Source organism: Erithacus rubecula (genome assembly GCF_903797595.1).
Source record: "Erithacus rubecula genome assembly, chromosome: 33".
NCBI lineage: Eukaryota > Metazoa > Chordata > Aves > Passeriformes > Muscicapidae > Erithacus > Erithacus rubecula.
The window spans coordinates 1,991,256-2,008,822 of record NC_136683.1 but is presented as its reverse complement, the minus strand read 5'-3'; the positions used below and the strand labels follow the sequence as shown (position 1 = coordinate 2,008,822).

The following is a 17,567-nucleotide window of genomic DNA, read 5'->3' as shown; positions in this document are numbered from 1 at the left end:
GTCACCCGTGCTCAGATGTCACCCATGTAAGGGTGTCACCCTTGCTAGGATGTCACTCTCACTGGGATGTCACCAATATTGAGGTGTCACCCTCACTGGGATGTCCCCCTCGCTGGGGTGTCACCCTCACTGGGATGTCACCCTTGCTAGGACGTCGTCCTCTCTGGGATGTCACCAATACTAGGGTGCCACCCCTGCTGGGGTGTCACTCTCAGTGGGATGTCACCCATGCCGGGCTGTCACCGGTGCTGGGCTGTCACCTGTGCCCCAGCCCATCACTGTCTCTGCAGCTCGTACCTCCCAGTCCCCCGACTGCCCCTTGCAGCTGGACCACATTTGGGGTGGAGCCCGTTCTGTCCCCGTCCCTAAAAGTCAATATCCAGTCCTGGCTGTCCCCTGGCATCTCCCAGGCAACTCCTTTATCCACCTTCACCCATCCATGCTCTCACCCATGAGATAATCCCCCCTCCCCGAGCTCCGGCTCATGCCCAGGATTTCAGAGCTCTGGGCACATTCCCATCTCATTTCCCGAGGAGAATTAACCCTTTCAGCCGGACTGTCCGTGTGCAGCTCTTCCCCATCTTCACGTGCGTTTCCGAGGAGCTGCTCCTGCACCAGCGATGCCTCCCTTAGTCACAATCCCCGTGGGAAGCGCCCGTGGGAGGAACAGCTTGGTGCCGGTCACATCCCATCCCCGCGCTGCCTCAGCTCCATCCCCGTGTCTGGATGCGACCCTGAAGGTGACAATGCTCCTGTCGGGGCAAATTTGGGTGCAGGAATGACCAGGTGAGGCCACCAGAGGCTTTACCCAGGTTTTTGCTCCTTGTCCGGTTGCAGGAGGGATTTGGAAGCCGCGGGATGTGAGAGCAGTAGAGGGAAGCCAAGCAGGGTAGGGAGGCTGGGGAGGGTCCCTGGGGTCTGGGGGAACGCACACAGCACTTGGGGGGCTGTTTCCTATGGAAAAAGGGGGTCTTGGGTGGCTTTTTGTGACCCCAGCATCCCTGGGATGGATTGAGGAAGGAGTCTTGTCCCTGCGGTCTGTGCCTGAGCTCTGATCCTTTCCCGGAGCCCCCCAGCTTTATCCCTTCTCTCTGCCACGATTTTTAACCCTTTCGCCTCCTCCTGCTCCCGTGGGTGCAGCACCCACTCCCCATCACTCGGGCAGGGCGGTGGAGGCAGAAGAAGAGGAGGAAGAGGAGGGAGAGGAGGTGTCGAGCGTGCAGCAGGTGCCGAGGCGACGCTCGCCACAACAAATCGCTGTGATTCAGCCCCGGAGCATCTGGCAGCGAGCGCTGAGGAGCCGGGGGAGCCGGTGTCACGCAGCCGCTCTGCCGAGGCGTCCCGGAGCCCCCGGGAACCGGCGATCCGTGCTCGGGGAGGATGGAGATGCTCAGCTCCCATTTCCCCAGCGCTGCTGCCATCGGTGTCCCTTGGTGTGACAGCAGGAATCAAAGCTGTCTCCTCCTCTGGGAGCTCCCTGGACTGTGCTGTCCCAGCTCTCCCACATTGCTAGAGCATCCCTCAGCCAGGTGGGAAGGGCTGTGCCAGGTGTGGGTGTTTTCATAGAGGAACAGCAGCCCTGGGCAGAAGCCACCAGGTCTTGGTGGCCTTGTGCTGCCATTGGTGTGAGAGGTGGCAGCCCTGGGCACAGTGACACCATCCCAGCCCTGGTACCTGTGACACAATCCCAGCCCTGGGCACAGTGACACAATCCCAGCCCTGGGTACCTGTGACACCATCCCAGCCCTGGGCACAGTGACACAATCCCAGCCCTGGTACCTGTGACACCATCCCAGCCCTGGGCACAATGACACCATCCCAGCCCTGGGTACCTGTGACACCATCCCAGCCCTGGGCACAGTGACACCATCCCAGCCCTGGGCACAATGACACCATCCCAGCCCTGGGTACCTGTGACACCATCCCAGCCCTGGGCACAGTGACACCATCCCAGCCCTGGGCACAATGACACCATCCCAGCCCTGGGCACAGTGACACCATCCCAGCCCTGGGCACAGTGACACGATCCCAGCCCTGGTACCTGTGACACAATCCCAGCCCTGGGCACAATGACACCATCCCAGCCCTGGGCACAGTGACACCATCCCAGCCCTGGTTACCTGTGATTCAGGGGAAGGATGAACCACCCTGGAATTACTTTTCCACCCAAACCCAGCTGGAATGTGGAGCTAAAACATTTCCTCAAATGCCTGGGCAATGCTAGGTGTGATCTTCCCCCTCTTCTTCCCCAGATCTCAAAAATCAAATTTGTTTGACCATTCTTTCCTCACAGCTCCAGAGAATTTCCTCTCTAATTATTTGAATTTAATTATCTTTTGTCTTGCCACCCATCTCCTAATTTTAGGATCAGGCCAGAAGCTCCTGTGCTCCCTTTGCAGTTTCTCCAGTGACTGCTGTCTCTGGAATAAATCCTTCCAAATCATCAAACAGGCTCCATAACATATTTTCCTCTAAACAACCATGTTTGCTGCCACCCCAGGCATGGATGGCATTTCCCTGGAGGCTCTGAAATCTCCAGGGAAGCTGAGGGAGGCTTCCAGCATCCCTGTGAGAACCCAGAATCGCTTCCTTTAACCTCTGATGCACCGAGCTGTGTTCCTGCTGCCTCTCCTACATCCTCAGCCCTGTTTGTTTTGCTACCTTGCCTGATTTTTGCTCTTCAAAAAAAAAAAAATAAAAATAAAAACCCTTCATTAGCCCCACGCTGGGTTGGAGTGTTTGCTCCTGGTGTCACAGCTCAGTCCTGGATTCCCTGCTCCGTGCTGGGGCTGCTCTTCCAGCCTTGAATTTCCCAAATTCCATCTAAAACCGAGGCAGGAGCTGCTTCCCCACTTGTCCCTGCTCCTCTCCTCGCTCCGAGGAGCGTGTGGGAGGTGAAGTTGTGTCCCACCACGGGGGCGGTTCCTGTCCCTAATTCCCGTCCTTGTTGTCACCTCATTGTCAGAGTTCCTGGCATTTTGATCTTTCCCATCTCAGCAGGGAGCTTGGACTTCCCTGGAGGGACAGAAAACGTGATTCCACCTGGAATCTCATTGGTGCTGCCAGCCAGGTTTTTTTGGTGTTTGTTTGACCCTTGTACCTCCTTTCCCATCAAACCCGTGCCTGGATTTTTGTTTTCACCCAACTCCTGAACTCGCAGCCCAGCTGATTTTACAGAATTATTCTGCACAGAAATATCTTGTCCTTGATTTGCTTCTTGTTGAGGTTTGGTAACTCCTCCCTGTAGTCACGTTGCTGTGAGTCAGGAGCTGGGGGAATTCCTCTCATTTTGGGGGTTTGAACCCATTCCCACCCTGCAGGACTCACTCCTGGCTGGCAGAACCCCAAATCCAGCAGGGATGATGTGACAACACAACCTTCACACCTCCCTCCCTTCCTCCCAGCACGTTTATTTCTGTGACTCCCAGACCTCACACTTGGCACTGCAGTGCCTTGTGTGGCTACAGGAATAACCTGCTTGGCTACAACCCCCAAATCTGATGTCCCTGTGGCAGGGGACAACGTGGTGGGACAGTTCTGGAGCTCAGGTGATGCTTTGAGGGCTTGGAGTATCAGAAAACCTTTATCTCCTTCCACTGCTGAATTGCTAAGAGTGTTATTACCCAGCCATGGCACCCAAATGCCAAAAAAAAAAAAAAAAATCCAGAGTCTGGAAGAGCAGGTGACAGAGAAGAAAATCCTGAGCATTGGAGTGACCCCCTGAACCCACTGAGGTCAATTTGGAATTCCCAAAGGAATTTTTTCCCATTTTTTTTCCCAATGTAGGGCTGAAAGCCAAGATCCAAATGGACTTTTCTAATCCACTCTGTGACATCCATCAGCTCACTCCAAATCCTGGCTGGAAATTTGTTTTTTTGGGAGTCGTGCAGATTTTTTCCTGATGGGATAAAAATCACAGAGCTTTGACAGCTCCAACCCCACCCTGGGGTCCCACCCCAAACTGAGCACTGGATATTTGGTGTAAAAACACCAAAATAATGCAAGGATTGATCCTGAAGTGTCTCAATTTTGCAGAGGAGTGAAATCCATCCAATTAATGGTATATTTGATATAAGCACATGTGATGTCAAAACAGAGCATGGAAATAGCTACAAACAAATGGAGAAAAAAAAAATTAAAAAAAAAAAAAACAGGCCAAAAGAAAATGGGCTTTGAAAAGCTGGCAGAAGAATTAACAGAAAAAAAAATATAAGTGCAGCAGAAGTTTCTCCTTGGTAACTCTCACACTTCAGAGCTCAATTCAGAATTCCTTGTTTAGAGGTAACTCCAGCCCCAGGAACTCCTGGTTATTCCCTGAGTGTGTCCTAAGTGAAATTCTTGGTTAAACTGGTTTAATCCGTGAAACATCAATGTTTTATAGATCCAGGCTCGCTGTGCTCAGCTCCAAAAATGAGATTTTTGTTATTCTGGGGAAGATGCCTTAAACAACTGGGTGAAATTTGAGGCTGGAGGAGCTTCTGTGGGGGCAGAAAATGACTTTTAAACACTGTAAATGACAACTGGGGAAAGTCCTTACAGGGAGAAGCAACTTTTGATTTATTCCAGGTAATAAACAGAGCCTGGATCAATATTTCACTATCAAAGAGATGCTGCTTTTTTTTTTTTTTTTTTAAATATATATTTATACACTGAGTCTAATGTACTCAAATCCAACATCCTTGGGAGGGGAAGGAGCCAAGAAAAGTTGACTGCAGCAGGAATTTGCAAACGTCTTGAAATGACATAAAAAGAGGAAGCTGGTTAAAAGGAAATTAAAGGGAGCAGCTAAATGAGAGAAATCCTCAGCTCTGCCATTTAAAGGGAAGGTCTGGAGTCAGGATTCTGGCACAGATGTGCTGCAGGGAGGAACATCTGGAGCAGCTGGTGGGGCAGGGGTGGGGATGGAGCAGGAAATCCCAGGGGGATGGAGATTCCTGCAGGAGGGGCTCTGGGAGCAGGAATCATCTGAATTGTGAAATTTAATTCGAGCCAAAATTTCCTTTATATGTAATCAAAACCAGTACTCCTCTATAAGCTCGATTTTTAAAGCTCAAATTTAATTTTTATGTTTAATTTTGAAATCATTGTGTTGAGAGTATGAATTCTGTATTAAATACAAAATGAAAAATGCAAAATACAAAACATAAAAAAAATACAAAATACAAAAAAAAAAAAAGCAAAATACAAAATGCAAAAAAAGTACAAAATGCAAAATAAATACAAAATGCAAAATATAAAGAGCTGGCCTGAGGCTGAAGGACAGAGTGACCCCTCAGGGAGACCAGGCTGAGCTTCCCCAGCTCCCAGCGAGGTTTTGTTCTCATTCCCTTCCTGCTGCTGCATTTAGAGGTTAAAAAATCCTTTGATGAGGACAATTTTTAGAGGCAAATCCATCCCGAGGTGTGAGGAGAGGACAGAGCCCAGGAGGGTTCCTGGAGCTGCTCCACCCCTGTCTGGGCTGAGGGACCCTAAAACCCAAAAAAAGTGTTGAGGAACTTTTTAAAAATTATTTTTAATAGAAATGTTACATATTATTTATTAAATATTATTTTAATATAAACATTTCAGTCAGTTATCAATCTTAAAAATCTGACACTGATTGTTTCTTGTCAGGTACAAGGGAGACTGCCCAGGTAAAAATTTCAGAAAAACTGAATGGTTGAAACTAGTGGGATGATGGAATTTTATCAGTCATGCACTGGGACTCACTGGCCATGAACAGGAGATATCTCCTGGAGGGAGGATGGGCTGTGAGAAGATAAAGATGATTGCCCCAGCTGGTTTAAAAATGGCTAATTAGCAGATAATATGTGCCAGGAGATAAAGATCACTGCCACACCCAGTTTTAAACAATGGCCCATTAACAGGAGATATCTCCCACAGTGATAAGAATTGCTGCCACACCCAGTTTTTAACAATGGCCCATTAACAGGTGATAGCTCCTGGATGAAGGGTGAGTAACAGAAAAGATAAAAATGATTGCCCAGCTGGTTTTTAACAATGGCCCATTAAGAGGAGATATCTCTTGGAGGGAGGATGGGCTGTGGAAAGATAAAGATGATTGTCCATCTGGTTTAAAGATGGCCCATTAGCAGGAGATATCACCATGGAGATAAGAATCACTGCCACACGCAGTTTTTTACAATTAACATTCCACGATTCTAAGAGGATATCCCACAATTCTATGAGAATATTCTGTGAGGGTATTCCACTATTCTACACGTGTATTTCATGATTCTATGAGGACATTCCACAATCCCATGAAAGTATTCCATGATTTTATGAGGATATTCCACAATTCTACGAGGATATTTCACGATTCTATCAGAGTATTCCATGATTTTACGAGGATATTCCATGATCCTGAAAATATTCCATGATTCTATGAGGATATCCCATGATTCTATGAGGATAAAATCCTTCAGGAGAGTCAGTCTTTTTTTTTTTTTTTTTTTTTTTTTTTTGGGATCAGCTGCTCTGAGCATCCCAAATTCCTCCCTGTTCCCCCCCGAGCAGGATCCTTGTCCTGCTCCAGCCAGACTCAGCACAGGGAGAATTTTCTCACTCTGAATTTCCCTGAAATTTTGTCCCTGGCTGAACCCAACAAATCTGTAGGAGTGTGTGTGGGACTGGGATTTTTTCCAACTCCCACACTTGGCTCCTTTCCTTGGATTAATTTTTGGATGAGTTTGCTGAGCCCATCCTGGCTGCAGGAGCATCACCTGCAGGAATAAAAAAAAAAAAAAAATCCTCATTCTCCCAGGGTGGGAATTGCTCCTTCCCCTTGCTGGGGGATTGGGATGAAGCTGGATTAACCCAGGGAATGTGTGGAGAGAATATTGGGAACAGGAGCACTGGATTATTGAAATATTGGGATAGTGGAATACTGGAATATTGAAATATTGGGATAGTGGAATACTGGAATATTGGGATACAGGAATATTGGAATATTAGAATCTTGAAATATTGGGATAGAGAAATACTGGATTATTGAAATATTGGGATACAGGAGCATTGGAATATTGAAATATTGGGATATAGGAATACTGGAATATTGGAATATTGGAATAGAGGAACACAAGAATATTGAAACACTGGGATATAGGAACACTGGATTAATGAAATATTGGGATAGGGGAACACAGGATTATTGAAATATTTGGATATAGGAACACTAGATTATTGAAATATTGAGATATAGGAATACTGGAATATGGACATATTGGAATACAGGGACACTGGAATATTGAAGTGTTGGGATACAGGAGCACAGGATTATTGAAATATTGGGATACAGGAATACTGGATTATTGAAATATTGGGATATAGGAATACTGAAATATGACAAGGGCCAACCTGGCAGCCCTACAGGACACAGGGACAAATTAAAGCCACTTTTCCCAGGAAATAAATGGATAAACCAAGAGGAAATTCCCAATCCTTGCAGCTCCCATAGGGATACCAGGGACTGGGACACCACGAGCAAACCTCCTTCATTAACCATCATTAACCTCAAGGTTTAATTATTTCACACATCACAGCCCAGTCCTCACCTGGGACAATGGGGGCTCCTGGTGCTCCAGCTGAGCTCTGGAACATCCCTCCTCCACCTGGAAATGGATTTTGTTCCCTCAGGTGTCCTGTCCTGTCCAAACCCCGAGTTGCTGAGCACACCAAGGACAAAGGCAGAGCCCTGGATCTGCTCCAGCCCCCAGACAAGGCTCAGTGTAATTAGAAACTTTTAATATGCAGAAATGAATCAAAGCTCCTTCTCCTCCTGGGACACTTTAACTCTTCCCAGCTGCTGTTCTGTGGTGTGAAACCATTTCAGGCTGGGAAAACCTGGCAGGGGAAGGAAATCCTCAGTGAGCCAGCCCTGCTGAGCTGTGTGACCCCCTGGACAGGGGAGGGACAATGGGGACACCCCTGGATGTCCCAGGACATCTGTCCCCTGTCTCTCCTCCTCCATCCTCATCCTGACACTCCAGACCTTTGTTGTTCAGGTTTGGAGGACAGGTGTCTGCTAAAAAAGGCAGAAATTAAGAATGAAATGGAGAATGTAAACCCCCTTCCCTTCAAATTATTATAATTTTGAAATTAAGGAGCTCTTAGGCAATGATATGGGAATGAGGAATAACAGTTCTTTACTAGGAAAATTAAAATAGAAATACAGAATTACAAATTTTTATCTGGGTAGGAAAGGCTTGGCTCCTGCCCTGGCTGGAGCATCTCCCAGTGGGATGATGGAATTTTATCAGTCATGCACTGGGACTCACTGGCCATGAACAGGAGATATCTCCTGGAGGGAGGATGGGCTGTGGGAAGATAAAGATGATTGCCCAGCTGGTTTAAAGCTGGCCCATTAGCAGATAATATGTGCCAGGAGATAAAGATCACTGCCACACCCAGTTTTAAACAATGGCCCATTAACAGGAGATATCTCCCACAGTGATAAGAATTGCTGCCACACCCAGTTTTTAACAATGGCCCATTAACAGGTGATACCTCCTGGATGAAGGGTGGATCATGGGAAAGGTAAAGATGATTTTTTCCTTTGGGGTTTTATCTGTTTTACCTTTGGTGTTTTGTGTTTTACCTTTGGGATTTTTGTCTGTTTTTCCTTTGGGGTTTTCTGTTTTATTTTTGGGATTTTTGTCTGTTTTACCTCTGGGTTTTTGTATATTTTACTTTTTGCTCAGAGCAGCCCCAGCCAAACCAACAGTGATTTCCAGGATCCCTTTCAAAGCCCTTCTGAAGGGATAAAATCCCTTGCTACCACCAAACCCTATTTTTTTTTTAATTAAATTATTCAAACAGCTCTTCCCAGCCCAATTCCTGGTGTCTCTGCTATAGCAATTCCCATTTTTTCCCTCTTTAATTCTCATTAAATATCTCCTCCCTGCTCAATGTGCACCTCTGCTCTTGAGATCCTCCTTTTTCTCCTTGCCTGCCCTTCCCACACAATATCCATCCAGATATTAATATTCCAGACAGAAGTTATCCCAACGAGCCTGTTATGCCAATTAAATCAGAATTTTGCTTTGTATGAAGAATTCCAGCTCCTCCTGTTTGCTCTGTTTTTAATGTTTGTACACACAGATTTCTGCCCATTAAAACCTCCTGTCCTTGTCCTCCCATGAACCAGAAATGGTGCAAATCCATCCTGAAATTGGAGGGTTTCTTGCCTGGCCTGAGGTTTTCACAAACAGCTCCTCTGGTGGTTAAAATCCTATTAATTTCCAGCTTGTGCTTCTGGAAAATTTATATTTATTTATCCCCTGTGCTAGTTTGTGCTCTGGATTAACCAGGGCTTCTCCCTCCTTGGTTTTGCTTCTCTGGTGGATTTAGAGCCAGGGTTCCTCCTCTCCTCATCTTCCCTCATCTCTGAATCCTCCTGGATTCCCATTCCAGGGCAAAAATCCTTGGGATCAGCACCAAGCCTGGGATGTGCCATCCCCTGGATCCCTCCCTGTGGATGCTGCTCAGGTTTTGGATATATCCTGGGATAATTCCTGATATTCCTGCTGTAATCACTCCAGAGATGTTAACCCCTGCATGGCTGTTTGGGCTGATTCAGGATCTGCTGGGGGAAATCCCAGTCTGGGAAGATGAGGGTAAAGAATTCCTGGTTTGCCATCAGCAGGAGATCCAGGATTTGGGATTGTGGTGGGATTGGTGTCACAAGGGACACTGCTGGATATTGGGAATTGGGGGAGAAGGAGCTCCAGGATTTGGGATTGTGCTCAGATTGACAAGGGACACTACTGGACCCCAAATTTGACCCATTTCCAGAATGGGGAGAGCCCCAGGATTTGGGATTGTGGTGGGATTGGTGTCACAAGAGACACTGCTGAATATTGGGAATGGGAGGAGAAGGAGCTCCAGGATTTGGGACTGTGGTGGGATTGGTGTGACAGGGACACTGCTGAATCCTCCCTGGATATTGGGAATGGGGGAGCAGGAGCTCCAGGATTTGGGATCATGCTCAGATTGACAAGGGACACTGCTGGACCCCAAATTTGGCACATTCCTTGAATGGGGAGAGCCCCAGGATTTGGGATTATGGTGGGATTGGTGTGACAAGGGGCACTGCTGGATATTGGGAATGGGGAGAGAAGGAGCTCCAGGATTTGGGATTGTGCTGGGATTGGTGTTACAGGGACACTGCTGAATCCTCCCTGGATATTGGGAATGGGGAGAGCAGGAGCTCCAGGTGCTGCTGGCAGGAATCCTGCTCAGGAAGCTGGAGAACACCCCTGGACATGTCTGGGTGACACCAGGTGACATCCAGCAGGAAAACACCCCTGGATGCACTGAATTCCCAGCACAGGGGCTCAGTGCCAGGCTTGGGGACAGTGCCAGGTGTGGGGACAGCACCTGAGATCCTGGGACAGGAGATCCCTGGACTCTGTGGGATCCTCCAGCTGGAGCTGGGAGCCAGGAGAGGCACAGAGGGGTCATGTCCTGTGTGTGTCCCCACTCCCAGCTCCAGGCTGGGACATCCCATGGAGCTGCTGCTGGATGTGCCTCACCCTGGACACATCCTGGACACTCTGCTGTCCCCACACCACCAGTGCTCCTCCCCAGTTCCAGGAAGAGTTTGGTGCCTCTGCAGCTGCTGGTTCCAGGGAACTGACAGTCCCAGCAGTGCTGCCAAGTCTGCTGATGGATGAGCCCCTGTCAGAGCCTGAAAAGATTCCAGGAGAAATGAACAGAGCTCTGGTGAGTGGGGATGGAAGGGAAGGGGCAGAACTGGGAGTGGGAGCTTTATAAAGGGTCTTTACACCCAAAATGGGCTGGGAAGAGAGTCCAGGAAATGAGGCAGAAAGGACAGGGAAGGAGTTAAGGGACAGAGTGAGATCCTGAGCCAAGGGGAAGTGAAATGCCTTAAAAATATTCAATTGAGCAATTTGGGAATGAATCATGGAATTGTAGAATCCGGGAATGGTTTGGGCTGGAAGGAACTGAAGGATCATCCTGACATGGGCAGGGTCACCTTCCCCTGTCCCAAACTGCTCCAATCCCTGGGTTTGGGCATTTCCAGGGGTCCAGGAGCAGCCACAGCTCCTCTGGGTACCCTGTGCCAGGTCCTCACCTCCCTCCCAGCCAGGAATTTCTCCCTAAGGGATGAAGGGAATGGAAGATTCACAGTGCTAGGGGAACTCCTGGCCATGGGGTGCCATGAAAATTGGGGACTCAGGAGTTAAAAAATCTCCTGTGGGATTGTTTGGGGGTTGTTTCCCAGCACAAAGAGACATTCCAGGGATCCCAAGGGCTGTGGGGGCTGAAATTTGTTTGGATATGGAGGAGAGAAGAACTGGTGAGATCAGAGATCCAGGATTGCCAAATTCAGGGAATCATCCTTGGCCTCGTGCTGATCCCACATCTTGGGAATATTTCCTGGCAGAGCCTGGAGCCCTTGGTGGATCTGTCAGGATGATCCCAGGATCTGATCCCAGTGAGAGAAATGAAGGATTTGTGGATCTGCTGGGAGATAAATCCAGCAATGAGAGAGAAAAGAAACAATGGGATGGATTCCACCGATTGATGAATGGGGGGAAAAAAAATAATTTTTTTTCCTTTACAAATAAACTGTAGGTTTGCTGATAAGTTAAATAGGATATTGAAAGATGAAAGAAGCAATGGGGAAATTATTAGTTCTATAAGAATTAAAAATTAAAAGGGAGGGTTGTACATTAGAGGGGAATCTCAGGTGTTTGGGAATTCTGTGACTCTCAAGTACCAATGGGGAAAAGAGAGAAAAAAATTGGGATAAAAAGGGAGGTGAGTCCTCCAAAAATCTGAGAGATCCCAGGGGACCTCTCCCTTTATTCAAACAAACTGAAGAACACGGTGGGAAATGCTGGGATGGGCAGGAATTCTCCCTGAGGGTGACACTTTTCCTCAGGCTCAGCCACTCCAGAGAAAAGGCAAAATTTGGGATGAAATCAGAGATTTGCAGAATATCCCGGGCTGGAATCATCCAGCCCTGCTCAATCCCATCCTGGGCAAATCCTGGAGCCCCCAGGGGTGAAGACTAAGGTGGGAAATTCTGGGATGGGCAGGAATTCTCCCTGCAGGGTGACACCTTCTCCTCAGCCACTTGGGAGAAAAGGCAAAATTTGGGATGAAATCAACAGAGACACCACAAAAATTTAGAATATCCCGGGCTGGAATCACCCAGGAGGAGAGACTGAGATTCATTTCCCAAATTTTCCTGGTTTTGTGACCAACCAGGAGGAAGGAGCTGCCTTGGCAGAGGGGTCAGCTGAGGACAGCGAGGTTGTGCCAGGCTGAGAGGAGACCAAAAGCAGCTGGGCACACTCAGGGAGGAGAAATTCAGCAAGGACCATTAAACCTGCAAGAGATTCCACCCTGAGCCTTGGGAATTTCCCTGAGACACAGGGCAGGGATTTTTGTTACACCCCGATACCCCCAAAGTTTGGAAAACAGGGAAGTTATTAAAGGAAAATACGGAATTTTGTACTCTGAGATATCCCGGTGTGTTCCTCAAAGAGCTGGATTGGTTTCCTCAGTGAGGAGAACGATTCTTTTTTGGAGTTTTTCCCGCGATTTGGGAGCAGCTGATGCTCCATCAGTGGTGCTAATGAAGTGTTCTCACATTGAATCGCAGAGTTCCGGGGAATTCCTGGCAGGAATTTCGGGGTGGAAGTGAGTGGATCTGCTTGTCACTGATGGGAGGTGGAAAAATGGGATGTTTGGGGTTTTTGGGGTTGTTCCCTGGAGTACAAATAGGAGAATCCCGGGAATTCTCCTCACTCTGTTGCAGTTTCCCTGCTGAGTGATCAGGGGCTGGGAATGAGGGGCCAAAATCCTGGATGTTCCTGATGGGAAAGGGGATTTTGGAGGTGGAGTTTGGAGTGAGGCTTTGCAGGAGTGAGGGGGAAAAAATCCCTCTGCACCCCACACCGATGGGAGAATGGGAATAATGGAATAATGGGAATAATGGGAATAATAGGAATGGGAATAGTGGGAATAATGGGAATAATGGGAATAATAGGAATGGGAATAATGGGAATAATAGGAATGGGAATAATGGGAATAATAGGAAAGGGAATGGGGATGAGAATGGGAATAATGGAAATAATGGAATAATGGGAATAATAGGAATGGGAAGAATGGGAATAATGGGAATAATAGAAATGGGAATAATGGGGATGGAGAATGGGAATGGGAATAATGGGAATAATGGGAATGGGAATAATGGGGAAAATGGGAATAGTGGGAATAATGGGAATAATAGGAATGGGAATAATGGGAGTGGTGATGGGGAAAGGGGAATGGCACTGGGAATGGGAATTATGGGAATAATGGGAATAATAGGAATGGGAATAATGGGAGTGGTGATGGGGAAAGGGGAATGGGACTGGGAATAATGGAAATAATGAGATTGGGGATGAGAATGGGAATAGGAATAATGAGAATAATGGGAATAATGGGGATGAGGAAAGGGAAAGGGGAATGGGAATAGTGGGAAATATGGGAATAATGGGAATGGAGAAAGTGGAATGGGAAGAATGGGAAGAATGGGAAGAATGGGAATGGGGAAAGTGGAATGGGAATGGGAACCCCTGTCCTGTCCCTGTCCCCAGCAGGCACACCCCACTCCCATCCCTGTCCCCTCCCTGTCCCATCCCTGTCCCCAACAGGCACACCCCACTCCCATCCCCTCTCCTGCCATGGCTCAGCTGCTGCTGCTGGAGCTCAGATAGATTCTCTCAGATTCCAGAGCTTTTTATTGTCACCTGTCAGGGACAAGGACATCATCCCTCCTGTCCAGGGACAGCCAGGCCTGGGGGAGGGAGGAGAGGGGAAAGGATAATAAATGGGTGATGGTGGAGAGAGGGAACCTGGGGAGGGTCTGGCTGCTCCTCAGGGGGGACTGGGATGGGGACAAGGGACAAGGAGGGGAGAGAGACTGCAGGGCAGGGGAATGGGGATAGTGGGAATAGTGGGAATAGTGGGGATAATGGGGATAATGGGAATAAGGGGATAGTGGGGATAGTGGGGATAATGGGAATAAGGGGATAGTGGGAATAATGGGAATAGTGGGGATAATGGGGATAATGGGAATAGTGGGGATAATGGGGATAAATGGGAATAGTGGGGATAAGGGGATAATGGGAATAGTGGGGATAGTGGGAATAATGGGAATAGTGGGAATAATGGGAATAGTGGGAATAGTGGGGATAATGGGGATAATGGGGATAAATGGGAATAGTGGGGATAGTGGGGATAATGGGAATAGTGGGGATAATGGGAATAGTGGGAATAATTGGGATAATGGGAATAGTGGGAATAATGGGGATAATGGGGATAATGGGAATAGTGTGAACAATGGTAATGGGGATAATGGGAATAGTGGGGATAGTGGGGATAATAGGAATAGTGGGGATAATGGGGATGATTGGAATAATGAGAATAGTGGGAATGGGGATAATGAGGATAATTGGAATAGTGGGAATAATGAGAATAGTGGGGATAATGGGAATAATGGGAAGAACGGGGATAGTGGGAATAATGGGGATAGTGGGAATAGTGGAATGAGGATGGGAACAGGAAGAATGGGAATAATGGGAATAACAGGAATAATGGGAATAATGGGAATGGGGAATTTAGGATGGGAACAATGGGAACAATGGGAATAATGGGAATAATGGGAATAATGGGAATGTGAATGGGACAGAATGGGGGTAGGAATGGGGATGGGGATGGGGGTGGGAATGGGAATGGGAATGGGGAGGGAGCAGGGGAGGGTGAGCCAGGGAAGGGCCCAGGCTGTGCCCCTGGCCCTGCAGGGATCATTTCCTTTGCTGCTTTCCCAGGAAAGCCACAGAAAAACCCTCGGGGGTTACAGCAGAAAATTCCAGACTGGGTCCCCTTGTGCAGGAGGAATTCCTGTTCTGTGATAATATCAGAGCATCCCAAACTCATCCATGGGCACCCAATCCACCCCCACCCCCCAAAAAAAACCATCTCTGGGCTTCACCTTCCCCCTGGAGCAGCTCATTAACAAATAGAGAAAAGAGTGAAAATTGGGCAGAATTCTCCTCTGCATCACGGACTCTTAAACAGCCTTTAACTCAATCTCCTGCTCTGAGCTGAGCATTAAATGGCTCCAAATGGAGCTGGTGGGAAAACACGACCTCATTAAGTCTGTGCCCCATCCATCAAGGGCTGGAGGCAAACAAAACACCCAGAGAAAGGGAAAAAAAAATTAAAAAAAAAGGATTCACAGGGTGCTGCAGCAAAGGTTGGGAGCTCTGCCCCATCAGTTATTCCCCATTCCCACCCCAGACTGGCTCAACCACGTGGGCAGCCTGGGAAACAACTAAAATGAGGATATTTAAAAGGGAAAAGAAAAAAAAAGGCCCAGATGAACAGAAACGTTGAATTTTTTATTCCACAGGCAGTGAGATTAAACAGATCCTAAATTATACATCCATGGGGCTCATTACAGGCACATCAGGGAACTGCAGGCTGGCTGTAAAATAAAAAAAAAAAACCTTACAGGGGAGTTTCTCCAGCTGGAGTGTGGTAAAAAAACCTCTGGGTGGATAAAAACCCAAAAAAACCCCTCAGGGTGGAACTCTGCTCCTTCTCCTGGCTGGGGTGAGGTTCTGTCCAAATTGAATTTGAAATCCAGGAGGTTTTGCTGAAAGGTTATGAAAAGTTTTCCTCAAAGTCCTTTTCTTTTCTTTTCTTTTCTTTTCTTTTCTTTTCTTTTCTTTTCTTTTCTTTTCTTTTCTTTTCTTCTTTCTTCTCTCTTCTCTCTTCTCTCTTCTCTCTTCTCTCTTCTCTCTTCTCTCTTCTCTCTTCTCTCTCTCCTCTTCTCTCTTCTCTCTTCTCTCTTCTCTCTTCTCTCTTCTCTCTTCTCTCTTCTTCTTTCTCTTTTCTCTCTTCTCTCTTCCTTTCTCCTCTCTTCTCTTCCTTTCTCTTCTCTTTTCTTCTCTTCTCTTCTCTTCTCTTCTCTTCTCTTCTCTTCTCTTCTCTTCTCTTCTCTTCTCTTCTCTTCTCTTCTCTTCTCTTCTCTTCTCTTCTCTTCTCTTCTCTTCTCTTCTCTCTTCTCTTTTCTCATCCCTAAAAATTCCCTGAAAATTCCTTTCCCTTCCCACCCCCAGCCATTACAAACTTTTTGCTTTCCTATTTATCTCTTCTTGTCTTTTATTAAACCTTTTCAAACCTAAAAAAAAAAAAAAAGGAGTAAACTTCCTTTTGCACAACATAGGGATGTCCGAGCTCCAGGAAATTTTGGGCAGGGATGGTTTTTGGGGTGTCTGTGCCTCACTGGGAATCCTCTTGCAGCTCTGATTTCCCTCTGGACCAACTTGTCACTGATAACTTCTAAACCCAAAGCTTAAAGGACAAAAAAAAAATCATCCCACTTTTGGGAAATTCCCAATTTTTTTTGGCCAAATTGTGCCTGCATCCATTTGCCATCATCTTCTTTTGGGCAGCCTTTAGTGAGGGACAGCTCAGAGCATCTTTTTGTCTGCAAGAATTAAAGGGGATTATGGATTTATTTAGGAATAGAGGGGATGGCAGGGCTGGCACAGCTTCACTCCCCCATGGAAACCTCAGCAGAGGAAAGGCAGGAACTGGAACTGATATTCCTGCTCAGAATTTTCAATTTCCCTCATCACAGCCATGATAAAATATTTTCTCCAGTGAGGAGTCAGGATGGGAAGAGAAATTTATAGAACAGAATCCTGGAATTATTGAGGTTGGAAAAAACCCTCCGGGATTATCCAGTGCCAGGGATGAGGATCCAAAACCCCCCCTGGGCAGTTCCAAGCCCTGAACCCCCTTTCCAGGAAGAAATTTTTCCTAATATCCCATTAAAATCTTTCTTCTCCTCCTGTCCCTGTTTTTGGGAGCAGATCCTGACCTGGGGCTGTCCCCTCCTGGCAGGGAATTGTGCAGAACCAGAAATTCCCCCTGAGTCTCCTTTTCCCATTTCTCTCAGGAATTTTCCAGCCCTTTTCCCATTTCACTCAGGAATTTTCCAGCCCCTTTCCCATTTCACTCAGGAATTTTCCAGCCCTTTCCCCATTTCATTCAGGAATTTTCCATCCTTTTCCCATTTCTCTCAGGAATTTTCCAGCCCTTTCCCCTTTCCTGGACACATTCCAGCCCCTCCATAAATGTCTCAGAGCTGGACAAAGATTTGAAAATTGGTTATTTTTTTTTTTTAATTTATCCAGCCACCTCCATCTCCACCTGAGCTTCACTGGCTGCTGGCCTTGGGGACAGTCAGGGGGACACCAGGGATGTCACCACTGATTCCTGACCCTGGGGACAGCCTTGGGAGTGCCACCACTGGTTCTTGGCCTTGGGACACCCAAGACACAGCCCTGGGGACAGACAGGAGAGCACCAGGAATGTCATAACTGATTTGTGGCCTTGGGGACAGACAGGACACAACCCCAGGAATGTCACTATTGATTTCTGGCTTTGGGGACAGCCAGGACACAACCCTGGGGACAGCCAGGAATGTCACCACTGACTGATGGCCTTGGGCACAGCCAGGACACAACCCTGGGGAC

At 47.5% G+C, this 17,567-nt stretch overlaps 1 long non-coding RNA gene across 1 annotated transcript in view; it reads left to right on the top strand.

Moving 5' to 3' along the window:
* The window catches only part of LOC306813872, a 59,256-nt gene that overhangs the window by 30,834 nt on the left and 10,855 nt on the right, over nt 1-17,567 (top strand). The gene's annotated exons all lie outside the window — the stretch shown is intronic.